Source organism: Sylvia atricapilla, chromosome 27 (genome assembly GCF_009819655.1).
Source record: "Sylvia atricapilla isolate bSylAtr1 chromosome 27, bSylAtr1.pri, whole genome shotgun sequence".
NCBI classification, from domain to species: Eukaryota; Metazoa; Chordata; class Aves; order Passeriformes; family Sylviidae; genus Sylvia; species Sylvia atricapilla.
In genome coordinates this window covers 1000557-1006170 of record NC_089166.1, presented here as the reverse complement: position 1 = coordinate 1006170, position 5614 = coordinate 1000557, and positions in this window count along the sequence as shown.

The following is a 5614-nucleotide window of genomic DNA, read 5'->3' as shown; positions in this document are numbered from 1 at the left end:
GTGAGTACCCATGTGCGTGCCAGGGCTGTGCCATCCACGGCTCCTTCACGTCCCCTCATCCCAGTGGGGCGGTGTGGGGACACCCCACCTCTCCTGCTGTCCCCACAGACCCGTGGGCTGGCGATGTGTCCCTAGGCCTGTGGAGCACCATCCTCGCTGCGCACAGATCCAGGATGGCAAAAGGCCTGGCCCCAGGGCACGGGGGTCCCCATTCCTGCCCCACATCCCCTCTCTGGAGGCTGTGGGTGGAGGTGCAAGGGCGTGATCCCCTTGCCGGCCGCGGCGCCCCGACACGTGTCGCAATAGTAATGTAATTTGTCCGTTAACAATGGGCAGCTTGAGGTTTATATTTAATTACACCGATCGCACCAACCTGAACTCACCCTTATTCATCAATAATGCATGGGTTTGTGTTTATCGCTGCTTAATTAATCTGTGCTTACGACAATTAAAGGCTCGCAAAATCCCCCAAGGTGGCAGCGGGGAGCGGCTGCGCCGGGCTGGCGCGAGCGCGGTGCCGGCGTGGTGGCGGTGCCAGCCTGGCCGTGGTGCCAATGTGGTCACCCTGACAGCACGGTCGCTGTGCTGGCACGGTGACAGCGCCGGTGTGGCGGCAGGGCCAGAGTGATCGCGGTGCCGACGTGGCCGCTGTGACAGCGTGGTCACCGTGCTGGCGTGTGGTGGCATGCGGTCACTGTGCCAGTGTGGTCACAGTCATGATGCTGGCATGATCATGGTGCCAGTGTGGTCACGGTGGCAGTCTGGTGGCAGTGGTCACCATTCTGCAGTGGTCACCACGCCAGTGAAGCAGTAGTGGCTGGTGAGAGCCAGCCCAGCTGCCAAGCAGGGTGGGCCCCCAGGGGACCCCCATCCTTGGGTGCCACCACCAGGCCAGGGAAGACACCACCACACTGAGGTGCAGCAGTGGACACCCCCAGCCTCTCCTCCCTGCCTCAGTTTCCCCACAAGGAAACCACCAAAACCACCACATCCATCACCCCCTTCACACCACACTCCCCTAAACCACCCTCACTCCTCCTCCCGGTGCTTTTCCCCATTTTTGCCTTTCTCTGCCCACTCTGCACGCCCCGACCCCCTCGCTGTGGCAGGGCCGGGGGGGTTGGTGCCCCCCACGCCGTGCCAGGCCAGCTCTGTGCCTTTAAGCGCGGTGGCGCGGCTGTCCCGGATCAGCCGGAGCGCCTATTAAATTTTTATGCGAAGTGTAAATGGGCCAGGTCTCCAGCTTCCCGCTCCCTCCGAATGATTTATTACTCGCAAATACCACAGAACTAATTAGTATAGTAATTAATTAATACGAATTTGCATATTTGCATGTGCAATTAGTGCAGTGGAGTGATTACTCTGAAAATGAGAAGTTGGGCCTGTCAGATGGGAGTGTGAACTGGAGTGGAAAAGCCTCGTGAAAATGATCCCGGGCGGCGGCGGCGGCACCGGGCACGAGGCGGCACCGGGCAGGCGGCGGCACCGGCGAGGCCCCCGTGCGTGGGATCGGGGGGCTGAGCCTCCGGGACACCCCGTTTCCCCCATCCCATCCCATCCCAGCGCCGGTCCCCAAGCCATGGGGACTGCTCCATCCCTCGGCCATCTCCATGGCGACTCGCTGTGCCAGGCGCATCGCCATGGCAACGGGCCGGGCCACGCAGCCTCGCCATGGCGACTGTCGTCATCGCGCTCTGTCGCCATGGAGACCCTCCCCATCTCCCCAAATCCACTCCCTGCCGGGCTCCCCCACCTCGGGGTTGGGCTGGGGGTGCTGCTCCTCGGGGTGGGGGGTCCCCCAAGGCAGCCGGGAGGTGGGATGGGGGTCCCCGGTGTCCCCAGGGATTGGAGCACCGGGGGATGTGGGGAGCACCTCAGGGTGCACCACACCGGGGTCTCCTGTGCTGCGGCGCTGGCAGGAGCAGCTGGGATCCCGACAGCAGCACCCAGCCGGACCCACTCCCAAGGGATGCGACCTGAGACCCCCGAGATGGGGCTTGGCACCCCCAGCCCCACAGCTCTGAGTCCAGCCCTTGGCCTTTGTCCCTGGTGCCACCCAGGTGCCCCTTCACCTGTGCCCACCCACCTGGCTGAGGCCTGACACACTCAGGGCACTTCAGGGAGGGCCTGAAGGGTCACCTGTCCCTGGTTTTGGGGGGCAGATGAGTGAGAAGGGGGGAGAATGGAGGTGGCCATGGCTATGGCAGCCCCAAACACCCCCGTGTGCTGCATCCCCCCAGCACCAGGCCCTGGCAGCCCCCCAAAATGTGCCCAGGAGCTGCCATCTGCCACGAGGGGGCCGGGGCTGCTGCCAGCAGCACCCACGCAGCCACACCCACACTGGTGGCAGCACCCCCGTGTGTTCCCAGCCCTTCATGGTGGCCATGGAGAGGCTGCTGTGGCCACCCCTGAAGCCTGCTGATGTCACAGACCGGTTGTGATGTCATAGACTCTGTGACATCATCAGGGTGGCCTTGTTGCCTCAGCAGCAGCCAGCCCTGCTGGTGGCACAATGGCAGCTCCCGGGTTGGGGTCCCCTGTCCCAACCCTCCCGATGTCCCCATAGGACATCTGACCCCAGCAGGGGTGAACACATCAGGTGACAAAGGAGCGTGGGGCAGGGGGGACAAGTCCCCTGTGTCCCCACCCCGTGATTATCTGTCCCCAGCCCCACATGGAGCCACGGCTCCGGCAGTTTCCCACTGGGCAATTCCCCGGTGTCATTTGCCTAATTAACAACGTGTGGCTTAAAAAGCACTTGTCAAGTCCCTGGCCTGTGTGTGACTGTGGGGGACAGGCTGGGGGGACATGTTGGGGACAGAGGAGCGGGGGATATGAGCAGGAATTCGGACGCCCTGGGAGCAGGATCCAGCGGGTGAAGCAGCCACGGTGCAGCCCCAGGGCTGGCACAGCATCTCTCCATCCTCCTCTGGCAGAAGGTGAGGGAGTTCCCTAAACCCCCCCGATTCCAGTTCAGCCAGGGCCCCCCTCTCTTCCCTCAGTTTCCCTCCTCCATCAGCTCCCCACCCATGACCCTGCAGTCACCACTGCGGGGACTTTTAGGGACACGGGGACAGGCAGGGCGCCACCCACCCCTCCCCATCCCCCAGAGCCCCCCACCCGCAGCTCGGGCCCTGCTCACCCGGTGACGGGAAGATGCCCAGGGATGGCTCCTACGGGGGAGGAGCCGCTCCAGGGACCCGGCCCGAAGGCAGCGGGGACAAGGACGGGGACAGGGATGGGGACAAGGATAGGCTCAGCTCCTGCTCCCGCCGCTCTCCTCCCCTCAGTGACATTCCCGGCGGTGGCTCCGCCACACGTTAGCGCATCCATCTCTCCCCAGCCTTCACCTCCCAGAAATATTGCAGTGCAGAGCCGGCTCCATCTGGCAGCGGCCCCCGCCTCCCCCCGCCACCGCTCGCGGGGAGATGCCGGAGCCGGATCCATCGCTCGGGCCCCGCAAGGATCGGCCTCGCTGAGGGGCAGCAGGGACCCCACCGGCGACAGGGGCCAGCTGTGATGACCCCCGTGGCCACACCGGGGAGGGGCAGAGTGGCCTGGCCGAGGGAGGGGCCGTGGCAGCCGGCTGAGCCCCGGCAAACTCGCCCCACGCGGGGCCCCTGGAGCCGCCACGGGCCCAGCTGGCTCCCAGCCGCGTCCCGGCACCACCCAGCTCCCACCGCCGGCTCTGCCAGCGCCGACCTGCCCTCGCCGTGTCCCTCCCCGTGGCACGTGTCCCCTGGCACCCACCTCGGGGGATGGAGTCCCCGCTGCCACAGGCGGGGGCCCTGTCTGCATCCATCGCCTTCCTGCCGGAGGGTGGGAAGGGATGTGGAGGATGGATTTTGGAGGAGGAAAGAGCTTCCATGCCTCAGCCCAGCTCCTCGCTGTGTCTGCCTGGCACAGAGGCCACCGGAGACATCACGGGGCTGGCCAAGGACCAGAGGTGGCAGTGCTGGGACAGCCGGTCCCTGCACACAGGGACCGGCAGTGGGATGGGGAGCAGAGCCCTGGGGTCACTGGGATCATCTCCTCCAGCCCCTGCACCTAAAAAGGCACCACCAGCCCTGCCCCTGCTCCCACCCCAAACTGCGCCTGGCTCTGGGCTCACCTCAACCTCACCTGCCCCTGCTGCACGGGACAGCCCCAATTCCCGTGGGATGGATCCTGCTCATCCAACCCCTGTGCTGTGATGTCAGATCCCCGCTCACCTCCCTGGATGAAGCCCCTTCCCAAAGTCACCCAAGGACCAGGATGGGGCTGCCCCTGCCCCGTTCTGCCCTGTGCCATCACTGGCCATGGTGAAAGGGACAGCACAGGGGCATCCCCAGGATCCCACTCCTGCCCTCTCTGTGGGCCATGTCCAGGCACATTCCGGCTGAGGGCCCTCAGCACCGCCCGGTCACGAGGCAGCGGTTTGGGTTTTCATCTCCCTGCTCCCCTTTCATCTCCTCTCCCCGTTTCATGTCTCCACTTTCTTCTCCCTCCAAGCTCTGCGCATGCTGATGAGCCTCACGCCGGCGCCCACCCTCGCGCTCACCGGCTGCTAATTAGGCTGTAATGGGTACACTGGGCCAGGGGCTCGTGGCTCAGCCCTGTCCCCATCCTTGTCCCCACATGGGCCAGCTCGGCCACTCGCACTGTGACATGTCCCAGGCCTCAGGCAGAATCAGGGCCCTCACTGGTCCCCCACGGGCTGTAAACCCCAGGAACCGGGGCACCGATGGCTTCACTGCCCTGACACCCGGGGTGTGGCCTCCCTCCAAGGGCTGGGGGTCCCCTGGGCTGGGGACCGATGGCAGGGGGGTGGTGACTCAGCCAGAGCTGGCTCTTGATGTGTCACAGCCATCAGGTGAGGGTGCACAGGGATCCCAGCAGGTCACCCAGCGGCAAAACGAAGATGGCAGCAACAGAGGGAGCCGAACGATGCTGCGGGAAAGGGACGTGCTGTGCCAGGAGGATGCCCGGGAATCGGTGCCCGGCGTGGCACCAGCACTGGCAGGGCTGGGGTGGGCCCTGCCTCCCCGCGGGCCGGCTCCAGCCCAGGTGCCATCTGCTCGGCCGCAGCCGTGAGTGACAGTCGCGGGGTTCGTGCCGGGGGGACGCTCGCCACCAGTGGAGCCCCTCTGTCACGTGCCAGCCCCGGCACCTGCACCGGAGGAACGGGCACCGCTGATGGCCCTGGCAAAGCCCCGGTGGCCGGGCACGGCCAGCCCTTTGTCTGCGTGTGGGCACGGCCACCACTGTCACCGTGTCCACGTCACGGCTGTGCCACCCTCGCCTAGTGTGTAAGGCCAACACGTGCTGGTGTGTGACAGCCAGCCCCGGCCTGCACCCCTGAAGCCAGGCAGGTGCTGACACCCCGACCTTGTGGGGACAGAGGAGATCCAGGCTTTGGCCTCAATGGATGCAGCCAGGACCGGGGCAGCGCGTGACAGGAAGCGGCTTCTGGGGACACCGTGTGCCCGTTTAGGTTCTGCGGCCCAGCTGCTGCCCACCAAAAGGGTAACAGCGATTTCTGGGTGCACAGACACCGTGGTGGGGACAGATTTGGGGTTGAGAGGGGTGACAGAGCAGTGAGGGGTTGTCTCACAGACAAAGGCCTCGTTGGCTG